Consider the following 15,412-nt stretch of genomic DNA (forward strand, 5'->3'; position numbering starts at 1 on the left):
CACACGTCACACGGTTCTGCACTATGTCACAAAATATGCTGCTTTTGTGCAGGCAGTACTAGAGCTGCCACTGTTTGCACGCGCTCCTCTTTAAATTCCGACTGTCTTACTACTAGCACAATAAACTCGAGCCTTCTAAAGGCGATAACATAAGCGCCATTTGCTCGGCTTAATGGTAAAACCGTGTATTTACAATAGTACGCGCCGTGTCCCTGCATGCGGTACATAAATCGTATTATGCAAAAACAGTGGCTTAGCGAGGCAGCGCATTTCGAGATAGTGCTCTGCTTCTTATCATCCGGTCAGTAAATAGTCATGCGACACAGTAGAGCCCTCACTTACGTTTATTTCCTTACATCCGTTTTCAGCTACAGAAAGCCGAGCTACTCAACACGCAACACTCCTCGCCGTGGCACAGGTTCGAATGCCAGCGCACCCCGCTCCGCCTTTCAACATTTTCAGGTCGTTAACGGGTGCCATTTAGTTGAGATACCATAGTATTTATGACTGGCATTATGCGCCTGGAGCAGTTTTGCCCACCATACGCGCTACATTTGAATGCGTGCAGCTGGTAGCGGGATTCTCGGTCCTGGCACCCTCTCTGTACGCAGCAGTACCGAGGTTGCAGCCGGGAGCCCTGTGTGCTGCCAATGCGCAGTGGTTTCGATTCAGTGGATGAAATTACTGGGAGCTTTCTGGAGCGCGCTGCGCCGGGGAAGCCTCGGCCCTCCTCCGTGAGTGCGAGACCGCGTCTCTGATGACACTCTGATCGCTTCCCTCTTCCCCAGCCACCAGCCCCTCTCCACCTCCTCGCTGGCTTGGTGGGCAGAGAGCCGCAGACGCTGGCATCGGCGGGCAGGGCACGGTGCAGAGCTCCCAGGTCCGACTTCCTGCGGGAAAAGGTAGGTGTCGAGCTCTCTATTTTTTTCATTTTAAAGCCGTTTTATTTCCAGACCGCGGATTGTGTACTTTTGCTGCTGCCGGTCTTCACGAGACTCCTGGACTCGGGCAGTCGCGGGGGTGCTGCGGGCACCGAGGCAGCTGCTCAGCGCCTAGCGGTCTGCCGTCACAGCGTCGTGGCGCTGAGCCGTGAGAGCAGTTTGTAAGCAAGTGGAGGTGTGGAGGAGACGTGCTTCAGAAACTAGATTGTGCACCATACATTTGAGCTAATCCTGGCGTCTCAGTCAATAACGTGTGACCCTGGGCAAATAGCTTAATCTCCCTATGGCCCATTACCTCCTTTTTGCCTTGGCTCAGAGACAGGTTGTCCAGCATTAAGCGTTTATAAAATACACATAGTGACATTGTCTATAACTTATTTATTTCAAAGGCATGTGGTTTTAATCTATGATTGGAGGAACGCATTTGGCCAGGGCACTGCGAGCTTGTTGCTTCACACCTGCACTCACTTTATTAACGGCAGCTTGCAGGAGCGGACTCGCCTGCAATAGTTATCGTGTGTGGGCAATCGGTGTGACCGGCCGTTTCAGGTGCAGGCAGTGTGCATCAACGGGTAGTGCACGTGCGTGCGAGTGCTCTCAGGGCTTACAGCTACTACAGCACGCCTAGCGAGGGGGCTTCTAAGCACACAGAGTTAACACTGGCTCGGAGCGTGCAAGACCCCTTGGGTGGAGCTTTGATTGTGTTATTTGGCATGGGGAGTGTCTGAAAGGAACAGGTTTGCTGCTTCTGCCCTGATGTGCGTTGCCACAAGGAAATAAGCGCGCGGCCCAGGCAGGAATCTCTCTATTATCACCGCACCTGACAACACACAGTTGCGCCTGTCTGTTTTCATTTGTGTGTGTGGATGCTGGGCGTCAGTGAGAGGCAGCGGGATGCTGTCACCCCCCTCCACCAGAGGGGCGCAGACGTGAAAGTGATGCACTTCTCAAGACCTGAGAAAAAAAAGCAAACCATGATCATTTTGAAGCTGAGTGAAGGGTGTGCAGAGAGACCGTGAGAGGCGGCAGAGATTGATAAAAGTTGTGATGTATCCTGTCTTCTGGTAAATGACCCTTATCTGGTAGACGATGTTAGCTTCGGTGAATAATGAAACTGCTGACGAGTCGTTCGCCCAGCCGAGAGTTTTTTCTATGCATTCTGCGTTTTGTAGTCGTGCTTTATTCATTATACATTTAGGATTACAGCGAGGCTCATTAACACCAGAGTGGCAGACACTCCTCACGCGTGGAAGCCAGACTCTTTAGACTTCCCTAATTGCACCATAAATGTCCATTTATATACAATTAAATCTTGGCTGGATTCTGCCTTAAATTATAATCATGTGTGTTGAACTGCGCGTCAATTCCCTATTATTGCTAAATTTAAAAAAAATCCTTTTCGTGAAAATTCACAGAGCACTTGATGGACTATTGCTTCTTTTAGAATACCGTATTTTTGTAAAGTAATGACATTTTAATAATGAATTAATTTTTTTAACTTGTACATTTTTTCTTACTCAGACATTTTGTGTAAATTGCAATGATTTTAATTAATTTGCAAATAAATAATACTTACATGTGTGTTTTTTACTACCCAATTCGGTGCCCAATGTGTTTCCCCCCCCCTTAGGGATTGAGACGTGTGTCACAATTATAATATACACATTACGCAGGATTGAAACGTATAACCTGCAGGTTACGCCAGGATCTCTGCAACAAGCACATGGACCTTCTGAGCTCTCCTATTAGGATTCAGAGCTGTGACTTGCAGATTATACACTGTTCCCTGGAGCCACATTAACACCTATTTAGAGTTCTGTAAAACTGCTGCACGCTAGTAATGAGTGTTGTGCATAGGCATGGAAAAGAAAGTGACACTTTTGCGACTCTTTTTTTTATCATGAACAGGGCAGATGAAACTAGTCAAGAAGACCGTATCGCCTTCCGGGAGTCTAAACTTTCAATATATTAGATAAGGCCCACTGTCTCTGTGGCCAGTAGGGTCGGAAACGTAAGTGATCATAGTTACCCTTCAATGAGACCTCTGTAGGGTTTTTAGAAGGACCCTCACCCACAGATTGCCTGTGGCATGTTTCATCATCAAGTCCCTCATCCAGAGCGATGTTACCGCTGGATGGGCTCGACCTTCTAGAGTGAGCTCTTGAGATTGTTGGAGATCAAGTGTAGAGAATATCAAATGAACGCCTCATAAGGCCTCCTCGTCCCAGTCATTGCAATATGAGGCAATCCTGCCCCCAAGCAGGCCTATCTACACCTAGTTCTGTTAAGTTAAAGAAATGTGTAGAGCGCAGCGTATACCCGGGGGTGTCTTGGCGCTAGTCAGAGTGCTGAACAGATGCAAAAGAAAAAGACTACTGGTTAAAAAGCCAGGTTTTTAGGGACTTTCTGAATTTTAGAAGGGAGGGAGCTGATCTAATGTGAAAAAGGAGGAGATTCCACTGATTGGTTGCTCCTGCCAGGAAACTGCTTCCTCCCCATTTGGATTTTTCTGTACCTAAAGATGTTTATTTTGAAAGATCCCATTGATCTTAGATTTCTAGTGGGAACGTACCAAGAAAAGGCTTTCCTCAGAAAAACTGATCCTGTATCGTGGCGGGCCTTGTAAGTAAGGCAAAGAGATTTCAATTTGATCCTGGGAAGGATCAAATTAAGATGAAGAGGTGTGGCGCTGCGGCCAGGGCGACTGACTCCCGAATCTGGGGATCACGGTTCGAACCCCAGCGCCGGCGGGAGATTAGCCCAGCACCATGTGACTCTGGGGAATAGCTTGCTTAATCTTCCCGATGGCCCCCAGCGCCTAGAGACCCTTACGGGTGATTGTTCGCGCTTTACAAAATGTGGATTATCTTGTTTTTTACATTCAGCCAGTGAAGATCTTTTATGGCATGTGTGACGGATTGATGCATGGGCAGTCCCAGCAGCAGCCTTGCTGCTGAATTCTGTGGAACTTGAAGTTTGTTGATATATTGAGCCTGCAGGCAGCTGTATAAGCCGTTGCAATAACCAAACCTGGAAAGTATTAAAGTGGATATTACTGTCTTGCTGAAACTGATGGGGAGAAAGGTAAATATTTTCTTAAGGATTCTAAGGGTGTTATAGGAGGATGAGATATCTGCATTAATTTGCTTACCAAGATTTAATTTATCATCCAGGATAAACCCAAGACTCTTAGCTTTAGCTGTGGGGGAAGGGAGCATTCCCATTTCTGGCGGCCTGCAGGGTGCAGACCAGAAGTTGGGGTTGTTTCTGAACAAGATCACCACAGGCTTTTCTGAGTTCAGCTTAAGGCAGCGCTTGCTCATCCAGATGCTGACTTGTCCCATGGAGTTCTGGATTCGATGGCTTGTGTCATTGGAGTTGTTAGAGGTGGACAGCACGATCTGCGTGTTGTCTGCGTAGATTGGAAGCCAAAAGATTAAATAAGAGAGGCAAGTTCTGATCCACAAGTATTAAAAAGAGTAGGGCTGAGCGATGATCTCTGCAGAACTCCACAGGGTAGAGAGAAGGATTTGGACGAGAAAGTATCTAATTTCACCGCATTTTCCCTATCAGTAAGGAAGGATGTAAGTAATTTTAAGGGTACATTTTTTATGCCAATGGTTTCCAAACAGTGGACCAAGATGGAATGATCCACTGTATCGAACGCCGCAGATAGATCTAACAAGATTAATGCGGCTGATCCGCTGTCGTCCAAAATGGCCTTGATGAGGGCTGTCTCAGTACTATGTTCTGATCTGAACCCAAATTTAGTAGGGTTATTCTCTTTAATAAAATGATTCAATTGAGTGTTAATGATCTTTCGATTATTTTGGAGGGAAAAGGGAGTCTAGAGATGGGCCGATAGCTAGCAGGGTCCTCCGGGTCAAGGTTAGATTTTTTTTAAGAGCGGAAGGATAGACGCCCTTTTCCAGATGATAGGGAAGATACCTGTGGTGAACATGATGTTTAAAATTACAGTTCATTTAAAGGCTATGGGGTATGAGATGGACTTAAGCTCTGAGGGAGGGCATGGGTCATCAGGTGATCCAGATTTAGTAGTCTGTATAAGCTCTTCAATCTGCGCTATTGTGACTGAGGAAAAACTATCTAAGGAGGCCAATGGGATATCACTATCCAAATAGCCATCCATCTTTTTCTTGATTGCTGGCAGGTTAATATCGCTGGGGTGATTGGACAGATTAAAAATGTGATCGATTTTACTTCTGAAGTGCTGAGCAATAGTATCACAGAAGGATTGACTGACCAAGTCTCCTATAATCTCTGGTTGTTTGGTTAATTTGTTTATTACCTGGTAGACTTCTTTCACAGAGTTTTTAGAGAATTCAATTTGTGATGTATAGTATGCTGTCTTTTCCTTAACCAGAAGAGATTTATATTTAGATAGGGATAGTTTGTAGATTTCTCTCCCATGAAAATCATACTGGGACCTCCATTTCCTTCCTTGTCTTCTACAACTTTGTTTTTCAAGTCGAAGAGCTTCGGAAAACCAAGGAGCAGAGGATTTGTTTCTTCCTTGATTGACCTTCTTAGATGGGACAGTGAGAGAAAATGCAATGATAAGCCACTCAGAGTAGTCCTGGGAAGCTCGCTCTGGGTTTTCCACCAGTGGAGGGGAAGATTCTCAAATTGTAAAAGATGTTTGTAGTGAAGGCTGGCCAATGCCCTATACTGCCTATTATTAGGACCTTGAGTTGCTTCAGCGTGATTAAGCTTGAAGAAAATGGCAGAGTGATCCAACCAGGCTTGTGGGAGCACTTTGAGTATGGTAATAGCTTTATTATTAGAAAACATGGTGTCCAATGTATGACCAGAACTGTAAGTAGGTTCTCGTATTAGCTGCGGAAAATCAAAAGCATTCATGATTTCAAGTAGGGCAATAGTGTCATTATCATCTGAGATTCCAAGAGGAAATTAAAATCTCCAAGGACTATAAAATCTGTAGTATAGATGTCGTCCTCGAGGAGATAGCTGATGGAGTTTAAAAAACTATATCTAGGGCCCGGAGGGCGATAAATAAGAGCTCCTCTGAAGGATTGCTTTTTGTTAACTCAAACTTAAAGGATAGGGCTTTGCAATCATCATTCTGAATAGTTGAGAACTTGACCCTGAAATTGTCTCCTTACATAATCCCTGCCCTCCTCCTCTTTTTAACGGGCGGTCCTGTCTGTGCCACAGATAGCAGTAGGAGTCTCAATAAGAAGTTCTAGTCTTTCTTTTTTGTTTACAAAGTAGAATGAAAACTGTGCCTATTTTGTTTACTGTCCAAGACCGGTAAGAGGCGCATTAGTTTTGCTGGTTTAATTTTGGTATACTGTTTATGCTATATATATAAAAAAATAAACTCACCGTGTGATTTGCAAGCACACCACCGCCGTGCATATGCTTGGCTGGCGAGCATTGCGTGTGGTCCGCGAGTGGGCAATTGAGTGCTGTGAGAGGAATTAGCACTCGGGCCCGCAGTCGGGTTTCTGATAGATGTACGTCTGCGGGGATGTGGTGAATTGCTCTTATGCAGACAAATCTTGGAGTTGCTGAGATTTGGTTGCCTAGAAATGACTATAAGTTGGAAGTGTTGCCTTTAGCATTACTTACTTCCTACTTTTCTCAAGTGTGGCCATGGAGAGTGTGGCGGATCTTTCTGCTGCTCCTGGGGGAAAGCTGTGACAAAGAGGAAACATGTTCAGGATTTGGGGAAGATGAGCTTTTGCAGATATCTAAGATGGGTCTCCAAGACTTATTTGTTAAAGCAGCTGAAGCTGCCATGAATGATCTACAAACTAAAAAGCAACAGGGTATAGATGATGGTCTGGATATTTCAGCAAAATAAAGTGTTTTAAGAAATACTTGGGTTTGATCAAAAAACCCTAGATGAGGAGGTGTTTTATATCCAATATAGTACCTCTGTTGCGGATGATCTTCCTTTACACAACATCATTAACCCCTTCCATGCGGGGCTGATTCCCCCGCGGTGCTGACTGCTGCTTGCGCGGGCGTGGTCATGACGGAACGGTTCCGTCATGAGCACAGCTCAACCGACGCTCATGACGGAACCGTTCCGTCATGAGCGTCGAAGGGGTTAAGGAGATAATTGCAAAGGAATGAAGGGATATTGATAAGCAGAGTATTCCTTGTTTTTTGAATAGGAGGTATCACATTGCACAATTTGATGATCAATATCCCTAGTTCCCAAAGGTGAATTCACTTTTGGCATCCATGACTTCTTCTCCCTCTTTATCATCAGAGGAAGCAACCGTGTCAGATACTGTTGAAAAGAAGGTAGAGGCAGCCCTCAAGAGGGCAAACACAGCTTCCATTCATATACGTTCCAGCTCATACTCTCCAAATGCTTCCCAGTTCCTACTAAAAACTCTGGAAAAGTATTTGATTGCCTCCAGGACCAGGGTGATCCAACTCGTACTTTAGCCTAAATGGAGATTGGCTCATTTTCTCTTGGACGTCAACCTATGGGCTTTTTCCATCTTCATCAGAAGCAGCAGTTGAGGGCGGACTTCCCTGTGGACGAAGCCTCGGTGACTGGATTCTACACAAAAGTCTCCAATACATAAGCTGCCTTTTGAAGGTCCAAATCTATTTGAGGACAAGTCAAATACTATGGTCCAGAGATCTACTGAAGAGAAGAAGAGTTTAAAGCCTTTTCAGTTGTTTCAAAGGAAGAAAACTTTTTTCCAGAAGTACTGTTTTCAAGGTCCTATGACAATATACGTCCCATTCAAGGACAGGCTCGTAGGGCCACGTTTGCCAATAAGTCCCGACCACTGGGTCCGAATACCCCAAAAACTTGTCAGAAGTTACTATGTTAAGGTCAGGCCAGTCTTCAGTCCGACCTTATGCAATGGCTCCTGTAGATAATGGAACAATGAGTCCTCTCCATAATTTGCCACGGATACGGGTTCCTTCCGGTCAACCTTCTCCCAGAAGGGGTGTTTCACATTGCTCCATTATCAAGAGACATGCAGAAGAGGAATGCAATGTTGACAGGGTGAAGAAACTACTCCTCAAGAGGGCAGTTGTGCCTATACCGGAAAGAAGTGTTTTATTCTATTCTCTTCTTAGTCCACAAACCAGATATTTCTTTTTGGCCTTTTCCAGATCTGGAAACACTGAACAAGTATGCGACATTAGACCGGTTTTGAATGATCACTCTACAATTCATCATTCACCTCATCAAGACTGTTGATTTTTTTTGGCAACTTTGGAATTAGAAGATGTTATTTTTATATTCCTTTTCACCACAACTGCCAAAAATTCCTGAGGTTTGCATGAAACGAGGTACATTCAGTTCCAGTTGTTCACTGGGCTCGATTACACCTAAAACCTCTCACCTCTCATCAATCATTGGAATCCATCCCTCGCCTCGCCAATTACATTTCCCAGGTCCCACTGTCTTCAACTCTTGTTTATGAGTTGACTTGGTGTTTGCATATCCTCAATCTGGAGAAGGGTGTCACGTTTCAGGTTCCTGTTCTGGTTTTGTTGACAACCGATGCTAGTCTGTGTGTTTGGGGGGCAACTCTGAGGACTTTTGAAGAAAAGGGTCAATGGTCACTGATGGACGGGAGTCATTCATCCAATTGGAGGGAGTTGGCAGCAGTCTGTTTGGGAAGCGGTTGAGTTTTTCCAACCACAGTTACAAGGGGCAAATCTAGTGGTCCGTATCGACAATCAGATAGCACAGTGTTACCTGAATTGCCAATGGGGAAAACTGTGTCCTCTACTCTACCAGCTGGCCAACCAGATTTGCTCTTGGGCAGAGGTAAATCTCATTGCCATGAGGGCAGTTTACATTCAGGGACAGCTTAATTTTCATGCTGACAGCTTGAACCGCAATCTGCCCTCCTCAGTTCTCCACCATCTCTTTAGTCCTGTTTTTCATTAGTTATGCCATCTCTTCTGGGAACCGTGGATAGACCTACTTGCCTCTCCCCACAATGCCCTTATTCCAATATTTTGTTCGGAAGAAGTTTCTCATCAAGCATGGGCAGTAGATGCTCTCTCGGTCTCCTGGCCGCCGGGTCATCTGTATGCATTCCCTCTGATTACCCTCCTCCCCAGGGTGCTACAGAAGATTCGGTGGAGACGGTATCAGTGATCATGATTGACCCTTTTTGGCCTCGTAGCCTTTGGTTCCCACTGTTACTCAGGGTGTTCAGTGGAAGGTTTGGCAGGTTACCAGTAATTCCATTCCCTCTCCAGATTCCAGCGTTGCCACTGGGGCAACTTAACTGCTAGAGGTTGACGGCTTGGCTCTTGAATGCTTAACGCTGGAGAAAATGGGCTGTTCCAGCTGTTTGGCAGTTGAAATACAACTATTCCGTAAGCAGTCAACACTTTCCTCCTATAAAAAGAACCAGGGCTCTTTTGTGAAATGGTGTGCGGTTAAACGTATAAATCCAGTTAGACGGGATCCCTTCAGATTCATACATTTTTGAGAGATGGGTTTTAAAAAAAATAAAAATATTTTTATTAACATTTTCTGTTATAAACCTTGCTACATTACCACTTGTATTCACTTTTACATACATTATAATGTAGGACAATAGTTGAACCATGATCTTTAGCATTTTAACCAGTACATACTTCGGGTTTTCTTTTGCACCCTCAACTTTGTTCATGTCCATATTTATTACAGTTGCACATATTTTACTTTCGTTAGCTAGTCACTTTCTTCTGACAGCGATTCCTCTTGTGGGGGATCACAATTGTTGCCCCGATATGCATTCCACTTTCCCCACACCCAGGTCCACTTTTTAGGGCATCTCCTATGTAAGTATACTGATTTTTCAGTTATCATTACGTCGTCCATGTCCTGGCACCACCTTCTAATGGTGGGGAGCCTGTCTGGCTCCCCATAGTTGTGTTATATTCCTTTTTGCTATTGCCATACCCAGCGCCACCCAATCCTGGGCGGAATGATTTAAATCCGTTGGTTCCCAGATGTTGAGCAGACATCTTTTCGGTTCCAGTGTAATCGTTATTCCTGTTACATGTGAAATTGTGTGCATGATTGCCGTCCAGCATGTGGTAATTTCTACACATTGCCAGATTGTGTGCCAGAACGTGCCTGGTGCACCGCATTGTCGTAGGCAAAGTGGTGTATATGCCTTGCCTAATTTATGCAGTAGTGTTCTGGTATAATACATGCAGTGTAGAACCTTCAGTTGTACTCGCTTTAATCTAGAGGGTATCGCTACCTCCTTGGGGGATGCCATTGCTTCCTGCCAGTCTGCCTCGTCTAGTTCTCCTAAATCAGTCTCCCATCTGTTTTTGAGGACCGCTGTTGGGTCCGGCTGGTTGTTTATTATTTTCTTATATGTTACCGAAATGGCCTTTTTTGTCATATGATCAGTAAATAGCCTATCTTCTAGGGGTGACGACTCTGGCAGTTGTGTGCCCTGTGGGATCAGTGTCGCGAGTGCATGTCTAATCTGCATATATCTGTAGGCTTCCGTCTTCGCTAGGCCATAGGTATGTTGTAATTCTGTGAATGAGATGACCTCGCCTTTTTTCCACAGGTCCCCCACCTTCGAGATGACTATCCGGTCCCATTGCCTGAAACCTTTAGTATTTCGTAGCTGGGCTAACTTTTTCGTGTCCCATAGTGGTGTTGCCTGCGTCGTGATTCCTTCCCATCCTAGTGCCCGTTGCGCCTCATGCCATATCCTAACTGTAAGTGCTGTCGGCCCTGTCAGAGTCTTTATTCTAGTGTTATTATAGAGTTCCCTCATCATTCCGTCCACTCCCAAGAGAAGTCTATCCATGCGATAGGCTGGTTCATCCTGTGCTGCGTGTAACCATTGATTTAGCACTGCCAATTGGGACGCCCAGTAATATGTTTTGATATGAGGGAGGGCAATGTCTCCATCATACCAGCTTTTTACCAGAGAGATGGGTTTTTGATGAATCGAGCTCTGGCTACTTTGGCCACCCAGTGGGCAGCAATTAAGGTTTGTTCCAGATCTAAGGAAAAATTGGTTATGAGTGTTCCCTTGGCTGTACTCTTACTTAAGAGTTTTCAGCAACAAAGACTGGTATCACTGGTTATTGTTCCTGGGATTTACCTACAATTCTTCATGGATTGCACATGTTCCCTTTTAAACCTCTTCATAAGCAGACATGATATGGGTGTTGGCTAAAATAGCTTTTCTGTTAGCCATTACTTCGGCTTGAAGATTCGGTGAATTGGGTACCCTGATGATGTCATATCCCTATTTGCAGATTCTATCTGACAGGGTGGCCTTGCTGTTGGATCCAACCTTTGTTCCTGGGGTGTCTTCTAGGTTCCATTCGCAACAAGAGGTAATTCGTCCAGTCTTTCAGGATTAAGGGGATCTTCAGTTGCCTTTCTCCCCAGGTGTTTAGAGGGCTCTGACAATGTATCTGAAACGTACTAAGGACTTTCACCTTGTCAATTTGCTGTTTATTTCTCTTGGAAGTGTACACGGGTAGAAAAGTGTTCACCTTCATGCTCAGCAGATGGGATTGGCAGGAAATTTGTCAAGCTTACTAATTCCTGGGCGCAATCCCTCCAGTAAAGGTCCAGGGACGCGCCACTCAAACAGTTTCTGTCTCTTAGGCTGAGGCTGCAGGGGTGTCAATTCAAGAGATTTGCAGGGTGGACCCCATGGGATTCTCATCACACCTGTGCTAAACACTATTGTCTCGATGTGTTGAATTCTTCTTCGTATAATTTTGGTGTTGGTGTTGTGAAAGCCACAATGAAAAAAGTTTATTAAACTTAAAGCTGGTTCTTTGTTGCTTGTGAAATCCTCATATTGTACTGACTGTGACGAGGAGGTCCTATGAGGGGTTAATGAATACTTTACTTACCAGTAAGCGTCATTACCCCGATTAAGGTCCTCCTCTTCCCCGTCATAGCCCCCTTCTGATTTCTGATTTACATTCTTGTCTGGTCTGGATACTAGCAGGTATCGAGGAGGAAGGGAGGAATCTTTATTCTATTTTGTAAACACAAAAGAAAGACTAGGCGTAGATGGGCCTGTCTGGGGCAGGATTGGCTTATATTATAATGATTGGGACAAGGAAGATCTTAATCGGGGTGATGAAGTTTACCTGTCAGTTATGGATTCATTACCCAGGGAAAGGTACCCGTTGGGTATTTTTATTCAAGAGTTTCCCTGGTATAGTTAAAAAAGGGGGTTCAGAATGTACCAGATGGACGTAGGGCATTGGTTAGTACTCCAGCACAGAGTTGGTCTATATGCTACAGCTGTGTTTGGGCCACCTAGATCAGTCGGCCTTCATCAGGACCAGAAGAACCCCTTTCAATGTAACATGAATACATGTGTTGCACTTTCTGCTCACTATAAATACCTGGCTGGGCTTTTTGAGGCCATATAGGGGACAAGGGTGAGCCTCCTTATAGTCACACTCTCTTCAAAGGTCGACCCTGCACATTATTTTCTCACTTAGCCAAACTCAGGCCGATTACAACCTGTGCTGAGCAGAATTCCTAAGTGGAATCCTGCTCTACACAATTATAAGTGGTCCAGTGTTTCTGCATCCTGGTTTACTGGGCCACAAATAATAGATCCTAATTTTGCTAGCTGGAAAACCTGGCTGGTAAAAATGCCCTAGGAAAGGCCTACTTTGCAGGCCGGACCTGTCACAGGGATTGAGTCTTTCCCACTGCAGGTTGAGACCTAATTCCGAAGTTCTGTATGGTTTACAGTGTGGTGCTTCGAATAGTAAATCTTTCTTTGCAATCAACTCATTGTACCATAATAACCCCTCCACCCCCACCTTCAATTGAGACTGATGGCAATTGTCCTTATTTTAGAGAACTAAGCCGTCATTTAAAAAAAAAAAACTTTCCTCTACAATGAATATGCCGAAAGGCATTTGCAGAGATAGCTAGTCCCCCATGTGAGGTGTGTGTAACTCATAGCCGCAACTAGAGCAAAGTTTCGGAAGGGGGGGGGGGGGAAGGGGGGGGGCTAAGAAAAAAATTCGGGTGGGGGGGCTAATTCTTCAAGCAATAGGCAGAGTGGAGATGCAGGGAATCTAAGAAGGGGTGAAAAAGCAACAAAGCCTCATTAATAAGGAAATTGTGTTTTAAAGACCTGTCAAGTACTCTGGTGCGGCTGTGTGTGTGCCAGGGAAGCTGTCTCAGCTGGGCTGCCACACACTGGGGGGGGGGGGGGCAGCTGAAGCCTTTTCAGCTCAATGGGCGTTGCACGCCTGGTGTAACTTACCAATGACTGTTTTTTTGTCCTTGGTATTTTGCTGTTTGTGTTCTTGATTTTTTTTAATGGGAAAGAACTGTATTTTATTGCTGATTTAATAGCCATTTCTATACCCATGTGATAGCCTAAAGCGCTTTCCTGAGTGGTCTGGTTGCATCAATTTGTAAAGCGCTTCCTACTCCTGGTGAGGTAGTCAAGCATTCAAAATTGCACCATCCAAAGGGAAATGAACACAGGCCTGTATGAACTGCCCAATCCTGACATTGACCCAATGTAAGGCTGACTGGAGAGAAAAGATATGACTTGGGGATTTGTCAGAATCTCTGTTGACCGGTGACATAAAGCTGTTGAGATAATGAACTTTCATAAACAGACGAGAAATGTTAGCTAAATTGTTGATAGATGTGGGTGAGGCATTCCTTGCTCGGTCCAAGGACCCTCCTGCAAAAAATGAACTGAGCTGTGAGCGACTGACCGACTTCTGCAGCACTTGGCAGAGGAAGATGGACTGTAGTTAAAAAGATGCAGGGCAGAGAGGGAAAGACGGGTGACAAGCTGGAGTCAGACACATGAGCGAGAACGTTCAAGACATTTAGCATGGAGAGCATTAAGAAATGGGAAAAAACAGAAAGAGCAAGGAGAGAGAAGACATGCCATGGAAGAGGGGTGACCCTGCAACAGGCTGATGAGAAAAGTCAGCAGGGTTGGGGCACAGTCAGCAGTGTGACTTGTGACTGACTGTGAGCCCCTGAAATACCAGCCTATCTGAGACACCAGTCTGTTGCAATATGCCCATATCCACGAATAGTTATGTCAGTTTTTATCTCCCAACCCCCCACTGCTTCCAGTCCTCATGCCTACCACCCCAGCCAACCGTAGCGTGATATTATGGACGTGAGAGGTGCATGTTCCGCTAAGAAAATAGTGCTAAATGCATAAAGTGAGTTGCGGCAAAATCCTACCACAAGAACACATTTAGGGAGCGGAAGTGACTACTCACACTCCCTATTCATGTTCCGTTGCATTTAGCGCTATTTTTTAGTGCAAAATGCATCCTCACGTTTAATTTGTGCTACGAATTAGCACTGAACGCAGAATTACTTTTCTTGCATATGCCTATGGAATCTCACGGAATTCTTCGATAATTCTGCGTGATTGCGCCACATGGAATTACTTGAGTTATGCCCACTCATAATGACAATGAGTTTGCTAACTCGGCTCGCTATTTAATTCTTACGGCCAAGCAGAGCTTAAGTTGAGCCTGGAGTTTCTGGTGCTTGACACCAGCACTTAATTGACAACATCGGCGCTTATGACAGTCTACCACATGGTGGCGCCGTTTGTCTAATTTATAGATGAGCACAACAGCAGTTATTTATTAATTCAATGTACATTAAAAATCACAGATACCTGCGGCTCAGGCCTTTATTATAGCTTTGGATGGCCTGGAATAGTAGTTATATTGGTGCTGCCATTGGCTGCGCTGGGAGGCGCAATGGGTGGTGCAAGCTGCAAGTATTTTTTTGCAAATTAAGTACCTCAGCCAAGCCGGGTCCATGGCTCAGTTGTGGTCTGCTCTTCCATAGTTTCTTTGGCTCTGACTTTAGGTAATGACGTGATGGAGATCTGGACGATGCCTGCAGATAACTGTGTCCCCTCAACAGCAGTGTTTACTCCCCCTTTCCCTCTTTGGTGAGGGATAAACTAAAGTACAAACACCTTTATCTCTGACTCGAAAGGAAACATATACCGAGAAGACCAACTCAACATGACCTTATTTTCAACGAAACTTTTAATATTAATTAAAAAACATGAATAGTAATTAGATAATCTTACAGTGGGTTCTTAACTGCGAGCAGCCGGTAAAGAGGCTGCCATGGGCGCATTCAAGAGTACTATGTTACTGTTTTTCCTGTGACCTAAGAGGACATGGAGATGATAGGATGACTTAAGACGATTTGGGCACACTCTGTCCTCTAGACCTTTGATGTACAGTAGCCACTTGGATTACTGCAGCTCGGCTCATGTCATGAGGGACGCTCCATTAGTCCAGTTTTGTAGTCCTCATCAGTAAGTATTTTGCTGGGGTGTAGCACCAGTGCTTAATTCGGAGCAAAAAATAAGTGTCGGTTCCGCGTTAGGAGGCCACCACTGTTTGCACCACACATTGCCACTATACACTTACTCAACTACTAACCATCACACTGCTATAAGTGTGACAATTCA

General features: G+C 44.9%; 1 protein-coding gene across 2 annotated transcripts in view; it reads left to right on the forward strand.

Annotated features, from left to right (window-relative positions):
- The first annotated feature begins 356 nt into the window (after nt 1-356).
- Nucleotides 357-15,412, forward strand: part of TSPAN4 (tetraspanin 4) — a 2,753,320-nt gene continuing 2,738,264 nt past the window's right edge. The window contains exon 1 of one of the 2 annotated variants that reach the window (XM_085644888.1): nt 357-902. The gene's annotated coding sequence lies outside the window, so the exon portion shown is untranslated. The remainder of the gene's footprint in view (nt 903-15,412) is intronic. The other variant, XM_085644889.1, reaches the window with a different exon arrangement.

This window comes from Triturus cristatus, chromosome 3_1, assembly GCF_964204655.1.
Source record: "Triturus cristatus chromosome 3_1, aTriCri1.1, whole genome shotgun sequence".
NCBI lineage: Eukaryota > Metazoa > Chordata > Amphibia > Caudata > Salamandridae > Triturus > Triturus cristatus.